The sequence below is a fragment of the Vanacampus margaritifer genome, chromosome 5 (genome assembly GCF_051991255.1).
Source record: "Vanacampus margaritifer isolate UIUO_Vmar chromosome 5, RoL_Vmar_1.0, whole genome shotgun sequence".
Lineage (NCBI taxonomy): Eukaryota > Metazoa > Chordata > Actinopteri > Syngnathiformes > Syngnathidae > Vanacampus > Vanacampus margaritifer.
This window is the reverse complement of record NC_135436.1, coordinates 7,602,238-7,618,563: the sequence shown is the minus strand read 5'-3', so window position 1 is coordinate 7,618,563 and position 16,326 is coordinate 7,602,238. Positions and strand designations below refer to the sequence as shown.

Here is a 16,326-nt window from a genome sequence, read left to right as displayed (position 1 = left end):
TACATCAAATTATTATTATTAAAATAAAATAATAACTTTGAGAAATTTGAGCAAATATGTTATTTCAGAATGGTATATTAAACTACTAGCCCTTTGTATTAGTCAGTACCCAAGAAGCAGCTCCCATTTTCCCCAAAATATGTTAACATCTTTGAGTTTGAGCATCCAGGTGGCACTACTGATATATTTTTGATATGAAAGAAAAATATATCTCTTAGGGGCAGTAACAAATAAAAAAAGAAAGAAACCACCCATCACTAATACAAGATCGAGGAAAAATATATTGTGTTATGAAATATGATGCAACGATAACACTTTCATTTCAGTGTCTTTCTTGCACTTAAAGTGCCCTATTTTTGTTCTCCCCCATTAAAGCTCACAAGCTAATCATTCATCCATCTATTCTCTTCCACTTATCCAGTGTTGGGTGACTCGAGTCACGGCATCCAGGGAAACCTAGATTTCCTTTTCCCTGTGTGCAGTCAGGTGGTCTGCCCTAAACTCCAAAGCAGCCTCCACACAACTCACAGAAGGACAGGGTTGAACGTCTTCTCCAAGTTCACAAGACACTCCCATGAACCCTCAAGGACCCCATTGAGGATGTAGGGCTGGTCCACGGTTCCACAGCCAGGACAGCAGAAATCACACTGCTCCAGCTGGAATGGATGAATGACATTTCAATTAATTTCAATAGGGGAAATTTTGATAAACAGGTAAATTGATAGGGGCTTGTTTACAGAGGAAAATACAAACTTGTCAATTAAAGGTAGCACTCTAATTATTCATTGGTGGCACAATTTAACCACTGTTGCTAACACATGTAATAAATTGGCAAACATTTTATTACTGAAATATTGATCAGTATATGTCAAATACATGTGTGAAGAAAAGGCATGAACAGAAACACTGAGGTTGACCACGACGATAATTGGGTCCTCCTCGCCTTCTGCGGGGCGAAATAAGAAATAACGGAGTCTTGATGAACTTTTTAGCCCATTATAAAAGCACTGGACCCTTAGTCCCTTGTTTTTTTCTTACGCCACTTCACCTTCCTTCAAGTGATTTATGCTGGCAGGCTGAGGAGACTGTACTGACCTTTCCACTCATAATCCCTGTTGACAAAGCCTGTGAATACAATACACACACACGCACGCACGCACGCACGCACACACACACACACACACACACACACACACACACAGCGTTCCAAATCTAGCCACTCACCTCGGTTAGGCCACTGCTCATGTTGTTAGTAAAGCTCAGAAGGGCAATTGCGGGGTGGCAGAATATTTGGTGCATTAATATATATATATATATATATATATAGTATGTGTTTACTTGTTTAAAACTGTTGATAGCAATAGTGCTAACATTATTTAAAAATTTAGCACGGCCACCAGTATGCAAGTGAAAAAGTAAAAGCGCTTGAGGGGCTCTCATAGAAAGAAGAAAAGGAAGGCGCTGCAGGAGAAAGAGTGGCTCACCTGTAGTGCAGTACTTTTTGTTGTTGTTTTTGCTTGCGCCACCACAACATCCTCTTTCGGCCATATTCTTTCGCCTTGAATTTTATTTCGGCCGAATGCCGAAAATACCTATTTTTGCCATTTTCGGACAAAATTTTTCGGTGGCCGAATATTTGGTGCATTAATATTATATATATATTTTCTTAAGAAAATGGGACTCTCAGACTCCGGCATTTGTCTCCAATGTTTACAAAACACTACAGACACTTATGTTCATGCTTTATGGTTATGTACTCCGGCTATGTATTTCTGGACTAAAGTCTTAGAAAAACTTTCCGCTATTTTGGACTGTAGGATACCTTTAACTCCAAACTTGTGTTTGCTAGGTGACATAGCAACAACTGACTTACCACATAAACAATTTCAATCTACACTTGTAGCCCTTATTATCGCTAAAAAAACAATTCTTGTTAACTGGAAAAATAAACAAACTCTGAATATCGACCAATGGTCTAACCTCCTCATAAATCACATTTTAATGGAAAAAATATCTGCCTCAAATAAAAACCAAATATCAAAATTTATAGAAACATGGTCTACGTATATAGAATTTTTTAACCTAATTCTGGTTACTTAATTCTGTCTGTTAGCGAGAGCCACTACATCGTGATAACTTACATTGATGTTTCTGCATTTGGCAATTTATTATTATATTATATTATTAGTATGGGATTTTTTTTTAATGGGCTTTAGGTGAACTGATGAATACACACACGCACACGCACGCACGCACATGCACATGCTCACCCACATACAAAAAAATTTATATATATATATATATATATATATATGTGTATATGTATATATATTTAAAAAAAAAAAGAAAGAAAATTTTTTTTTTTTTTAATTTATTTTTTTTAAAAAGGAGAGCAATGATGATGTCAAATCGAATGAACAATACTGAGCTCTCCTGAAAAATAAAATAAAAATAAATAAATATATTATATATATATATATATATATATATATATATATATATATATATATATATATATATATATATATATATATATATATATATATATATATATTGCCACTCTTTCTCCTGCATCGCCTTCTTTTTTTTCTTTGATGAGAGCCCCTCAAGCACTTTTACTTTTTCACTTGCATACTGGTGGCCGTGCTAAATTTTTAAATAATGTTAGCACTATTGCTATCAACAGTTTTAAACGAGTAAACACATACCACTATCTCCAGGGTGAATACAGATCTGTACAGGACATCGTGTGTGACTTTGCAGTCCGTTCCCAAAGCCAATTGGCTGGTGCGAAGAAATGTATTTGTTTTTAAACGTTGGGGAATATGTGAATGTGCCAATTTTAAGTGTGCCACACCGTATCCCGCTCTAAAGAGCCTACAAATGCGTCATCCGCACCGCACGTATCCGTGCCCACCGGTGCGAAGTACTGTACATTGACTATAAAGTGCAATTGCACCGCCAGAAAATGCTCAGTTGCTCACCCCGCGTTTGGTGTTTAATGTACCATTCGCCAACATGTCTCTGATGTCTGTGGTGTGGACGCATTTAAATTTATATTGTGCTGTGTTAAAATGCTAATGCTAAATAGGCCTACATATTTTAAAATAATATTATAATTTTACCCCTCCGTGAGTCATCACCTTATCGTGGTGGAGGGGTTTGCGTGTCCCAATGAGCCTAGGAGCTATGTTGTCCGGGGCTTCATGCCCCTGGTAGGGCCACCCATGGCAAACAGGTCCTAGGTGAGGGACCAGACAAAGCATGGCTCAAATGACCCCAATGATGAACAAAAACTTTGGATCTTCGTTTCCCTTGCCCGGACGCGGGTCACCGGGGCCCCCCTCTGGAGCTAGGCATGGAGGTGGGGCTCGAAGGCGAGCATCTGGTGGCCGGGCCTATACCCATGGGGCCCGGCAGGCACAGCCCGAAAAGGCAACGAGGGTCCCCCTTCCCATGGGAAGGGGCCAAAGGGGTGCGCAGTGAGTTGGGTGGCAGCCAAAGGCGGGGTCCTTGGCGGTCCGACCCCCGGCTACTGAAGCTAGCTCTGGGGACATGGAATGCCACCTCTCTGACAGGGAAGGAGCCCAAGCTAGTGTGCGAGGCTGAGAAGTTCCGACTAGATATAGTCGGACTCGCCTTCACACATGGCTTGGGTTCTGGTACCAATCCTCTCGAGAGGGGCTGGACCCTCTTCCACTCTGGAGTTGCCCACGGTGAGAGGCGCAGAGCAGGTGTGGGCATACTCATTGCCCCCCGGCTAGGCGGCTGTACGCTGGGGTTTACCCCAGTGAATGAGAGGATAGGGGACGGGTCCTGACTGTTGTTTGTGCTTATGCACCGAACAGCAGCTCAGAGTACCCACCCTTTCTGGAGTCTTGGAGGGTGTGCTGAGGAGCGCTCCCCCTGGGGACTCCCTCGTTCTGCTGGGGGACTTCAATGCTCACGTGGGTAATGACAGTGAGACCTGGAGGGGCGTGATTGGGAGGAACGGCCCCCCCGATCAAAACCTGAGCGGTGTTTTGTTATTGGACTTCTGTGCTCGCCACGAACTGACCAGAACGAACACCATGTTCAAGCACAAGGCTGTCCATATGTGCACTTGGCACCAGGACACCCTGGGCCGCAGTTCGATGATCGACTTTGTAGTCGTCATCGGATTTGCGGCCGTATGTGTTGGACACTCGGGTTAAGAGAGGGGCGGAGCTGTCAACTGATCACCACCTTGTAGTGTGTTGGCTCCGATGGCGGGGTAAGATGCTGGTCCGACCAGGCAGACCCAAACGTATTGTGAGGGTCTGCTGGGAACGTCTGGCAGAATCCCCTGTCAGAAAGAGTTTCAACACCCACCTCCGGCAGAACTTCTCCCTTGTCCCGGGGAAGGCGGGGGACATTGAGTCCGAGTGGACCATGTTCCGCGCTTCCATTGTTGAGGCGGCGATCAGAGCTGTGGCCGTAAGGTGGTTGGTGTCTGTCGTCGCGGCAATCCTCGAATGCCGTCAAGCTGAAGAAGGAATCCTATTGGGCCTTTTTGGCCTGTGGGACTCCGGAGGCTGCTGACAGGTACTGGCTGGCCAAGCGAAATGCGGCTTCGGCGGTCGCTGAGGCAAAAACTCATACATGGGAGGAGTTCGGTGAGGTCATGGAAAACGACTTCCGGACGGCTTCCAGGAAATTCTGGTCCACCATCCGGCGTCTCAGGAGAGGAAAGCAGTGCGCCATTAACACTGTGTATAGTGGAGATGGGGTGCTGTTGACCTTGACTCGGGACGTCGTGAATTGGTGGGGAGAATACTTCGAAGACCTCCTCAATTCCACCGACACGCCTTCCTTTGAGGAAGTGAAGGAATTATTAGATTACTATATTAGTAATACTATATTAGTAATATTATTATACGACCTCAGGCACCAAACTCAGATGATTCCAGAACTTTGAGTCAACAACTGGAGTCAATATCCATTCCTGTCCAGCAGATGGCAGCAGCCGTGCAGGTCAGAGTTCAAAGCGGGCACTGGGCTTTGTGCACTGGAGTTCTCAGGAAAAGTTCATCATGGCAGAATCGATGATAATCCTGTCTGCTCAAAAAGTTGCTGGACATTATGCTCAAACAATGCATAAGAGTCATTGAACAGTCACAGGACGAGCGGATTTACAGTGTACCATCCTTTTCGCAGTCCGTGTGGTCACTTCCCCCCCGAAAGTGACCATTGTTCAGTTCGCCGTCCACTCTGAACATCAAGCAGAGCAGGAGAATGCTGTCCATTCCATTTCCAGCACTTTTTGGGTTGAGTCACCGAAGTGAAACACCTTTCAGTCAAAGATTGAACCTGCTCGAAACTTGTTGTCATTCAATTTCCAAGAAAAAATAAAATAAAAAAGTTCCCCCAAAATATTTTGTTTTTCAAACTATTTTTAATTTATTAATTTATTTATTTTGTGGTTTTAATTAAATTTGATCACTACACTATAGCAACTAGTAGTACTATATTTACGCATATGTCTACCATAGACATCTTCATTACGTGTTACCTCAAATTTAAGCTTAAAATGTGACAGCTGTCAGTCACCCTGGCCACATGGTGGGAAGTCCTCTCCAGACTTCTAGAATGGGACTCAGATAAGGACAAAGGTTAAATCATTTTCACACCTACGAATAAGTTATCAGAGATGCAGGGGAAATATAAAAATCAAAAATGAAAAGTCTATTTCAATTAAAATTTGGTTTTATTACTTATTCAACTATATTAAAATTTGGTTTTATTACTCATTCAACTATAAAACACACAGATCTGATTTTAAAAATAATATGATAGTGGCCTGTAGTTATCATCTAGACCTCTATATCTTTCCTTTTAACAGGAACAATTTGATCTAACCGATTAGCATCGAAAGACCCCTGCTATTCACACACACACACACACACACACACGCAGACACACGCACACACACACACACACACACACACACACACACACACACACACACACAAGATGACAACAAGGTGTCACTTGACACAACAGACTACAAGTCTCCCAAATTGAACTACAACTCCCAAAATGGAGACGATGGGAGAGAGGAAAAAAAAAAACTTATCACACCCCCCTCCCCACAGGAGACAAAGAGGAGAGGGGGGGGGGGGATGGCGAAGAAAAACTTATCATACACACTCCCCTGTCCTTTTTATTTAGTTTAATTTAATTTTAACAGACAACAGTACAAATCACCACCTTCTTAAAACAGCAGCTCACGGCCCCCATCCTCACAGACCTTTAGTCCCTAATCAAGCGTGGGGGGAAGGGCTTTAAAAATTGTCACAGACAATCTTTTTCACCCTTTTTTGAGGACAAATAAACTGGAGAGAGAGGATTTTTTTTTCCACCTCTTTTCCATTGAAACCTACTCTTTTCCACTTCCTACAAAACGCCATTCATATACATCCTATCTTATCTCGCTCATTTTTGGAGACACAAAATACCTGCCTTCCAACAAACTTAGTCCTCCTTTCACTTAACTTCAGTTCCTCTCCATTGTCATAAAGGCATTGAGGAGAAAAAACACAAAAACAACAAAAAATCAAATCCCCCCTTTAAACTCACAATTCACACATGCTTCACACATATCTCACAGTCTCAACTCACCAAACTAGGCCCAGCATACACTCACACACAACACAAACTCCTCAAATTAATTCAGTGGCGTCTCACTTGTTGAACCAATTCAAGAGGCCATAATTCTCACCGCAACGTTGCTCATTTCTCCTCCAAAAAATAAAATAACCACAGACGAACACAAACATCTCCGAAGTGCACAGACTCACTGTAAAATACACCGTTACTTCATCGAATAATAACATCACCACGTACGTATAGCTCAAATGTCGACTTATTCGCGCACAATCCATCGCAACGTTACGGCCACGACACAGACACGTCGCGCACATTGTAAGACAAACAACGAAAAAACGCGTGGCCACAACACACCATGGAGCTTAACAAACAAACGCGTACACTCAACCATTCATTTCTAAACCAAGAGCTCTTGCTTGGTTCAATTTTTCCCCGCGGGTCATCTCTCACAGCCAACACTTCATCCAATTTATGTTCCAATTTCTTAACAGATGCGGCTGCCCGCAGCAAACTCATCCTCAGCCTTAAAAACAGATTCGCGCGGTAGCGTCTTACCAAAAACTCATCTCCTGCGCATGGCAACTCGTACGCTGGCAGAGCCGCTAGCTTAGCATCGGCCTCCTTGTTCTCAAAATCACTTAACACCACCATCCGCGCAACTTTCACAGAGCTACCCAACGCTAACATTCTAGCACAAACCAACATTTGGTCCACAACCTTAAATTGTCGTCTAACTTTTCTTCCATTCGAACAAAATATAGATGTGTTTTTCACGGAGGTAATCAGCGTCTGCCGCTGTTTACACAATCAAGTTCCACGAACACACCACATTTCTCAACGGTGAGAACCAACCACTATCACAATTAGTGCGCATTCATTCATTTAAAAGAGTTTCCAACTTACTTCGACGCCGTGGTGGAAATGCGTCCAGCATCATGAACGTTACAGCCTTCACTGTTCGCTTAGCGACCAATTCTGACTCTCGACCGGAAGCGTATGCAAATCGAACCATCCTTAGTTACGGTCAGAATTTTTTGTCCATAATATGTAGTAATTAGTCGTTTTTAATATTTGTAAAGTCAGTGACGTCTCACTTATGATACTACAATATAACAGATCAAAACTATTCTCATTAATCCCCCCCAAAAAATTATTATTATTTTTTTTTTCTCAGAAAAATAAAAACAAGATGAAAATAAAACAGATATTGAATACCGTTTGCGCGACTTAATAAATAAAAATTCAGGATCTTCACGGGCGGCTTATCACACAGCACTCATACCGTAGAAATATACGGGCGGCTAATTTTCACAGCACTCACCCATAGAAATATACGGGCGGCTAATTTTCACAGCACTCACCCGTGTGATCAATACGGGCGGCTAATTCCACAACACTCAACAGCACTCGCTCCATGTGATCAACACGAGCGGCTAATACCACACCACAATAAAAAAACAGCCTATTCCTCCGTGGAAACTCAATCTATTATGCCGTTTCAAACGGCGGAGCGTTCCTACTTGACATCACTTCCGTAAACAACGGGGCATCACTTCCTATGCATAGTTCAATGTCGTAGTAATTTTCAAAATCGAGGACTTTCGCGTCCCTCCTTAACAAATACGACTTTAACCCCCCTTAACTTGTTCACAGATCCCAAATACAATTTAGCACAGACGAAATGCGACTGTATTGATCCTAAACAACCAGAATTTCTCTACGTGGATAAAATGTCCACTCACCTTGTTAATATTTTTGCGCTTTAGAAATCCGGTGTTCAGGACCAATCACATCTGTTGCAAAAACGTCTCAATTTGTCTCCGTCGGCATCAGGGTCACCATTTTGAAGGAATTATTAGATTACTATATTACGTGTAATCTTTGCGTGTTCCAAATAATTGCATTGAGATCTGATGAAGAAGTTTTCTTTGCAAAACATTTATTTAGAAGCTTCTAAAGACACAGTCAGGACACCCACATCTCCATGCAATGTGGAGCCCCAAGTGTGTAACAGTCTACAGAACATCAACTCATTTATAAACAAAAGATAAAAGGTTCCTCTTCCCGCCTCTTGATTGAACAAAGGACAGACATGTCGACTCCTAACTGAACAAAGGTGTAATGTTGTTAGTAAGCAGACATTTACATACAGACATGTCGACTCCAGGTTGAACAAAGGTGTAATGTTGAACAAAGGACATCTACATACAGTTCCCCTTCTTGCTTGGCGGAACAGATGCAATCAGGATCTGACCCCAGACCTTCAGTCCCTAATGACAAAAGACTCTGATAACATCATGCACATTCCTATCTTCAATAGCTTTGAGGGTACGAAGATCAAATAAAGTTCACAAAATCACCATCCCACTGTATTCTTTTAAACACTCATGATTCTATCACATCTATATGCCTATAAGTAAATTCAAAAACAGCAAAACTATAAATTGAAAATGTTAAATGTCTTCAGAAGCAGGGTCTGGGGACTCTGAGGTGGGCTCCCCTATCTCTGGGGTCGAAGTCACTGAGGTGGTTGGAAAGCTTCTCGGTGGCAGGGCCTCGGGGGTGGATGAGATCCGCCCGGAGTTCCTAAAGGCTCTGGATGTTGTGGGGCTGTCGTGGTTGACACGTCTCTACAGCATCAAGTGGACATCATGGACAGTGCCTCTGGATTGGCAGACCGGGGGGGTGGTTCCCGTTTTTAAAAAGGGGGACAGGAGGGTGTGTTCCAACTTTAACTCTTTGACTGCCAAAAACGTTATATAACGTTTAGTAAAATCCTATGGAGGAGTGCCAAAGACGTTAAAAGACGTTTTTTTTTTTTTCCTTTCAAAACAGAGGTGAAACTAACCATTTTCTATTGTTGATTACTGAAAAACGGAATAAGGTAGAAACAAACTTTTTTTTCTGATGAAAGATGAGAGTCCAGTCTTTCATTTGGTAGTATGTGTGTTTCCATAGTCCAAACACATAATTTTCTGTGGACCTTGAAAGATCAGTCAAAAATGCTTACATCGGCTGGCACCCACAGCATCCCTTTTCTGAAAACGTCTGGCAGTCAAAGAGTTAGAGGGATCACACTCCTCAGCCTCCCAGGTAAGGTCTATTCAGGGGTGCTGGAGAGGAGGGTCCGTCGGGAAGTCGAATCTCAGATTCAGGAGGAGCAGTGTGGTTTCCCTCCAGGCCGTGGAACAGTGGACCAGCTCTACACCCTCAGCAGGGTCCTCGAGGGTGCGTGGGAGTTCGCCCAACCAGTCCACATGTGATTTGTGGACTTGTAGAAGGCGTTTGACTGTGTCCCTCGGGGAGTCCTGTGGGGGTGCTTCGGGAGTATGGGGTACCGAGCCCCCTGATACGGGCTATTCGGTCCCTGTACGACCGATGTCCGAGTTTGGTCCGAATTGCCGGCAGTAAGTCAAATTCGTTTCCTGTGAGGGTTGGACTCCGCCAAGGTTGCCCTTTGTCACCGATTCTGTTTATAACTTTTATGGACAGAATTTCTAGGTGTAGCCGAAGTGTTGAGGGGGTCCGGTTTGGTGGCCTCAACATTGCTTCTCTGCTTTTTGCAGATGATGTGGTGCTGTTGGCTTCTTCAAGCCGTGAACTCCAGCTCTCGCTGGAGCGGTTCGCAGCCGAGTGTGAAGCGGTTGGGATGAGGATCAGCACCTCCAAATCCGAGACCATGGTCCTCAGTCGGAAAAGGGTGGAGTGCCCTCTCCGGGTCGGGGATGAGACCCTGCCCCAAGTGGAGGAGTTCAAGTATCTTGGGGTCTTGTTCCCGAGTGAGGGTAGGTTAGAGTGGGAGATCGACAGGCGGATCAGTGCAGCGGCTGCAGTGATGCGGACGCTGTATTGAAACTCTTTCTGACAGGGGATTCCGCTAGACGTGTCCCAAGAGCTAGCTTCTGTAGCCGGGGATCGGACCGCCAAAGTTCCCGCCTGTGGCCCAGCTCGCTACGCACCCGACCCCTTTGGCCCCTCCTACAGGTGGCGAGCCTAAAGGAAGGGGAACCCACGTTGCCTTTTCGGGCTATGCCCGGCCGGCCCCCATGGTTGAAGGGCCGGCCACCAGACGCTCGCCTTCGAGTCCCGCCTCCAAGCCTGGCTCCAGAGGGGGGACCCGGTGACACGCGTCCGGGCAAGGGAAACTAAGATCCAATATTTTTACTCATCATAAGGGGTCTGTTATTGGACTTCTGTATTCTATTCTATTCTATTCTATTCTATTCTAAGTATTTAGTCAGCCACAAATTGTGCAAGGCTTTAATATACATCAACTATGAGAGACAAGTTGAGAAAATAATTTCACATCACATTGTTTGATTTTGAAGGAATATATTTGCAAATCATGGTGGAAAATAAGTATTTGGCCTATTCCTCCATGCAGATCTCGTCGAGAGGAGTGATGTATTGGGGCTATCGCTGGGCTACATGGACTTTCAACTCCCTTCAAATATTTTCCATCGGGTTGAGGAGATCTAGAGACTTGCTAGACCACCCAAGGACCTTGAAATGCTTCTCACGAAGCCACTCCTTTGTCACTGCAGTGTGATCATTGTCATGCTGAAAGGCCCAGTCACGTTTTATCTTCACTGCCCTTGGCCTTGCTGATGGAATGAGGTTTTCACTCAAAATCTGATGATACACGGCCCCATTCATTCTTTCCTTCACCTGGAGCAATCATGCTGGTCCCTTTGCAGAAAAACAGCTCCAAAGCATAATGTTTCTACCCCAATGCTTAACAGTAGATGTGGTGTTGCAACTAATCATTCTTTTTCCCCAAACACGAGTGGAGTTTTTACCAACAAGTTCTATTTTGGTTTCATCTGATCATATGACATAATCCCAATCCTCTTCTGGATCATCCAAACACGTTCTAGCAAACTTCAGACGGGCCTGGACACTACTGCATGGGGACACGTCTGGCACTGCAGGATTTGAATCCCTGGGGGCATAGTGTGCAAGTGATAAACTGTTTTTGTCTTATCTGCTATATTTTACCGTCCTTTTGGAATTTCATGGTAGAAAATAAGTAATTGGTGACCTACAAACAAGCAAGATGTCTCCCTCTCAGCCCTGTAACTTCTTCTGTAAGAGGCTCCTCTGTTCCTTAACTCCTTACCTGTATCAATGACAACTTTTTGATTTCATTATTAGTATAAAAGACATGTCCACAATCTCAAACAGTCCTAGTTTAGAGTGTGACTGTTTGAGGACTCTAAACTCCACTGTCTATGGCCAATATCAGAGAGCTGTCAAAATTATAGACCTGTGCCGTGCTGGAAAGACTGAATCTGCAACAGGTTAGCAGCTTGGTGTGAAGAAATCAACTGTGGGAACAATCATCAGAAAATGGAAGACATGCAACACCAAAGATCATTTCCCTTGATCTGGTGCTCCACGCAAGATCTCACGCCGTGGGGTCAAAACTATCACAAGAACGGTGAGCAAAAACCCCAGAACCACACGGGGGGACCTAGTGAATGATCTGCAGAGAGCTGGGACCAAAGTAACAAAGCCTATACACACTGCAAAAAAATTGACGGCATACCGCAGTGAACACGAGTTGTATGCAAAGGAATTTGCAGTGCTACCACAAAAAACCTGAGGCTAACCACGCCTGCAAAACACCTCCAAACAGCCTCTCAAAACTGTTACCACTGTTGTATGCGGGGGGAAAAATGCCCCACTTTGTAGGGCTCAGTGATTATGGAAAAAAATAATAAGCACGATTATTTTGATTGAGATTTAAATCACGATTAATAAAACAATTATTTATTTGGTTTTAAAACGTAATATTTTGTCAAATACTAAAACTCAAATACTCAAAAATAGTGATGGAGAAACCGAAGCATTCTGAAGCAGTGAATCAATATGAAGCAATGTGTCGAAATGGTTCAGTGTTAAGAAGCATTTGCCACGAATCCGTGTGGTGAGTCATGACACTGCTTCACCACTGCTTTCTGTAACGCTGACACAATTGTGTTGAAATGGTTCAGTGCTTCGAGGCATTTGACACAATTCAATGTGGTGACATCTGCTGGACAAAAATATATTTAATTTACATTCAGCAGAAGGGCAAAATGTCATAAAAAAAATAAGACACTCTTGTGTCACTTTTAAATGAAAAAGAGAAATGGTTGTGCAACAGAAAATTGAAGATGGTATTTGAATAAAATGCTTGTGACACTGGGACGGTTTCACGAAAAACATCATTTCTGCAGCATTTGGTTTCAGTCTGTTCCTATGACCTCTCCAGCTTTGGAGAAGATACTTTCGGTGATTTGAATTATATTATAAATCAGTGTATATAGTGTGTGAATGAATGCCTACAATATGAGAAATTGCAAATGAATCTATTGTGTAATACAGTGGTACCTCGGAGTTTGAACATAATTAGTTCCTGCAAAGTGTTCAAAGTCCGAATTTTTCAACCTCCGAAACATTTTTTTCCCATAGGAAATAATGTAAATGCAATGAATCCGTTCCCAAGTTCCAAAAACTGATAATTCCTATTTTAATTTTTATTTCTGTTTTTTACATTTACACACTGTACAGAATTTAAACGATATTTACTTGAAAAAACCTACTAAACTTTTTTATTTGATTTTATATTATATACATTTTACAAGGAGAGTTTTGGGCGAACTCATGACCCCTTCTGCTTGGTAGGCAGACACTCTATTATGTGAGCCATATTAGTCTTGTTTGCCATTATGGGCTGATGTATTTCTGGTGTGACTAAACAGAGCCAAAAATGGCTTGAAGATACAAGGATTCCACCTGACACCAGCAACACAGCAGGAGTGGCGTGGCTCAGCTCCTAGCGTGGCTGCGCCTGTCACTCAACCTGAAGGTTATGGGTTCGTGCCTCAACCATAGTATTTTTTTTTTCATTGGAAAAAACAAACAAACAAACTGATAAGATGTACTCGGAACACTACTTGGAAAATGTATTGAATTTGGGAGTGCAAACTCTTTCCTAGGTTTTTTCCCCCAAGTAAATATTACTCATTGTTTTTTAGTGCACCCATCCTCATTCTCAGTGACTTCAATGCGCGCAAAAGCTCTCCTCTCAATCTTGCCCCAAGAAGGATTGTGAGTTTGACTCTAATTGAATTGACTTGACCCCTCCCTACCTGGAGTGACATGACAAACGACAGTCACGGCCGACACGCGTGTGACGTAACAACGCTTCGCTTCCGCGGTCACTTGATTTTCCACCGAATGAAACACGGCATTGGAACAACGTATCGAGACACTTATTGCCGCGAGCGCTCGACACCTGCCGAGCGTCTGCTTCGAGCGTGACGTTACTAGATGTTCCACCAGATCCAGCGAGACATCGGGACGACCGATTGTGATACTTCCGCCGCGAGCGCTCGACACTTGTCTCGAGCGTCTGCTTCGAGCGTAACATCACTCTCAAAACTATGATCATAGCCTTGCGCCCATTCATCCCTTCATGTTGAACACTTTATTTTTTAGTATAAAATAACCTTGTAAATATCATGTGAAAATTCAAGCCTCTTGCATTTTCATTCATCATTTTCAAACTTAAGCATTACATTGCCCTCTTTAATATGTTTATTTTAACTTATGTTATTTTCACACGTCTGGGGATTTAGTGGGCTAATTTAGGATCTCAGGGATTGTATTTTGTGCTATGTTGTGTAAAAGTGTTTTGTTATGACAAAAAAATAAAAGTCCTTGCATATTTGTATTTTTTAATTTTGAGAAGTTAAATTAGTAAGAAAGTAAAATAATAATATACTAAAATAAATGAAAACAAATACTGGGCATTCCTGCGCGTTTTGGCCTCTTAGGGGAAATGTAGTGCCGTGCATCCATGGTGTACACACTAACAATGAGAACAGAAGAAATTTGCAATTTAATTCCAATAAAATAAAAAACACAGATTGGGAAGAATCTGTGCCTTTGAGTAGTGTGTTTTTTATTTAAATCACAATCTACTCCCAAGGCAGCAGTCTGTCTTTTGTCAGACTTCTCTTATTGGTGTCTTTAGGGGCTTCTTAACAAGTGAGCTAGGGGTACCTGGGTATTAACTCTTTGACTGCCAGACGTTTCAGAAAAGGGATGCCGCCAGTGCCAGCCGATTTAAGCATTTTGACTGATCTTTCAAGGTCCACAGAAAGTACAGTTTGTTTCTACCTTATTCCGTTTTTCAGTAATCAACAATAGAAAATGGTTAGTTTCACCGAAATGCTCTGTTTTGAAACAAAAAACGGAGAAAACAAGCTTTTTGTGAAACGATGTTATTTCATGCACTCTAGTGAATTGTACACTTCTTTTTGTCCATGAATGATGCCACAAACACCTAAATAGTGCTTTACTTCTGTAAAACGCTACCACCAACAATGAAAAAGTGTTTTTAGATTGCAAAATACGTTTATTTCCATTCAACAGTGTAACAATTTGACAAAACAATTTCGCAAACTATTTACAAATGTGTGCAACTGTGGTACTATTTACAATTATGTGGATGTTTCAAATACAGTTTTTCTTTTTGTAACACTCCCCTGCGTGCAAGGAGACGGAGCAGGATTTGCACAACAGATTCGTTTCACTGCGATTGCCCCTTTCGCGTGCAGATGTTACACTTTCTTGACGGCCTTTTTTTCCAGGGAATAGCAAGTAGCAGACTGTACCCACTCCTCCGATGAATATGCATTGGACTCGGGGTCTTCATCGTCCGATTGAACGTCCGACTGTGCAGAAGTGCTCGGTTGTGCTCCGCGTTTTCCGGGTTTAGCGTCGATAGCCGGTGAAGCTTTATGACGTGGTCATAGCCGCCGCGTCAACGCTTCCAACTTCGGCGTCAACGCTTCCAACTTCGGCGTCAACCTCGGAGCCACCATCATCATCATCGTCGTCATCACTGTGCTCTTTAGCATTGGTCGATGAGCTGCTTGCAGCCGGTCGCCATTGTTCGCTTCCTCAGCCATCTACCTCCGCCTCACGTCTTCTACTGCCGCGTCAACGCTTCCAACCTCGGAGTCACCATCATCATCATCGATGATGATCATCGTCGTCATCAATGTGCTCTTTAGCACTGGTCGATGCTTTTTGTCTTTGAAAAAAATGCTCAAGCGTGAGCTGCTTGCAACCGGTCGCCATTTTCGCTTCCCATCCCCAGCCATTGTCCCCTCTAGCTCCGCCTCACGTCTTCTACTGACGCCTACCCAATCTTGTCAAAAGAGAGTCATCGCTGCCATCTAGGGGCCAAAAATAGTCATTAGGCTAACTAGATCTGCTTGAAACTTTCACCACAGCTGGCCAAGGCTTTCCTCCACCCGTTTCCCCAAAAAAAATAAAAATAATTGGAGAACGTCTTTTAACGTCCTTGGCGGCCCTCCGTAGGTTTTTACTAAACGTCATTTAACGTTCTTGGCAGTAAAAGAGTTAAGTTTCTTATCCACCCTTTATAGACATGTTTATGGGACACTAGTGAAAGAGCGAAGAAATATGACGAACAGGGACACAATAAAGATATGGTGCGTGAATTTTATCTGGGAGGAAATCTGCTCTTCAAGCTTGTTGTTCACTATCATGAAACACATAAGAATAGAAAAGATATGCAAAATGAATGGAAAGCAGTGAATAGACATAGTTGGATAATTCATTTAATGTCAAACTTGTTTGGGCACACAAAATATAGTTTAAATAGATCTGAAAACAAGT

The 16,326-nt window shown here is 42.9% G+C and overlaps 1 long non-coding RNA gene across 1 annotated transcript in view; it reads right to left on the bottom strand.

Moving 5' to 3' along the window:
• Positions 1–467: 467 nt before the first annotated feature.
• LOC144052616 (uncharacterized) overlaps positions 468–16,326 on the bottom strand; it is a 35,607-nt gene continuing 19,748 nt past the window's right edge. Inside the window, exon 5 of the long non-coding RNA XR_013294259.1 lies at positions 468–656. This is a non-coding gene — a long non-coding RNA (uncharacterized LOC144052616). The remainder of the gene's footprint in view (positions 657–16,326) is intronic.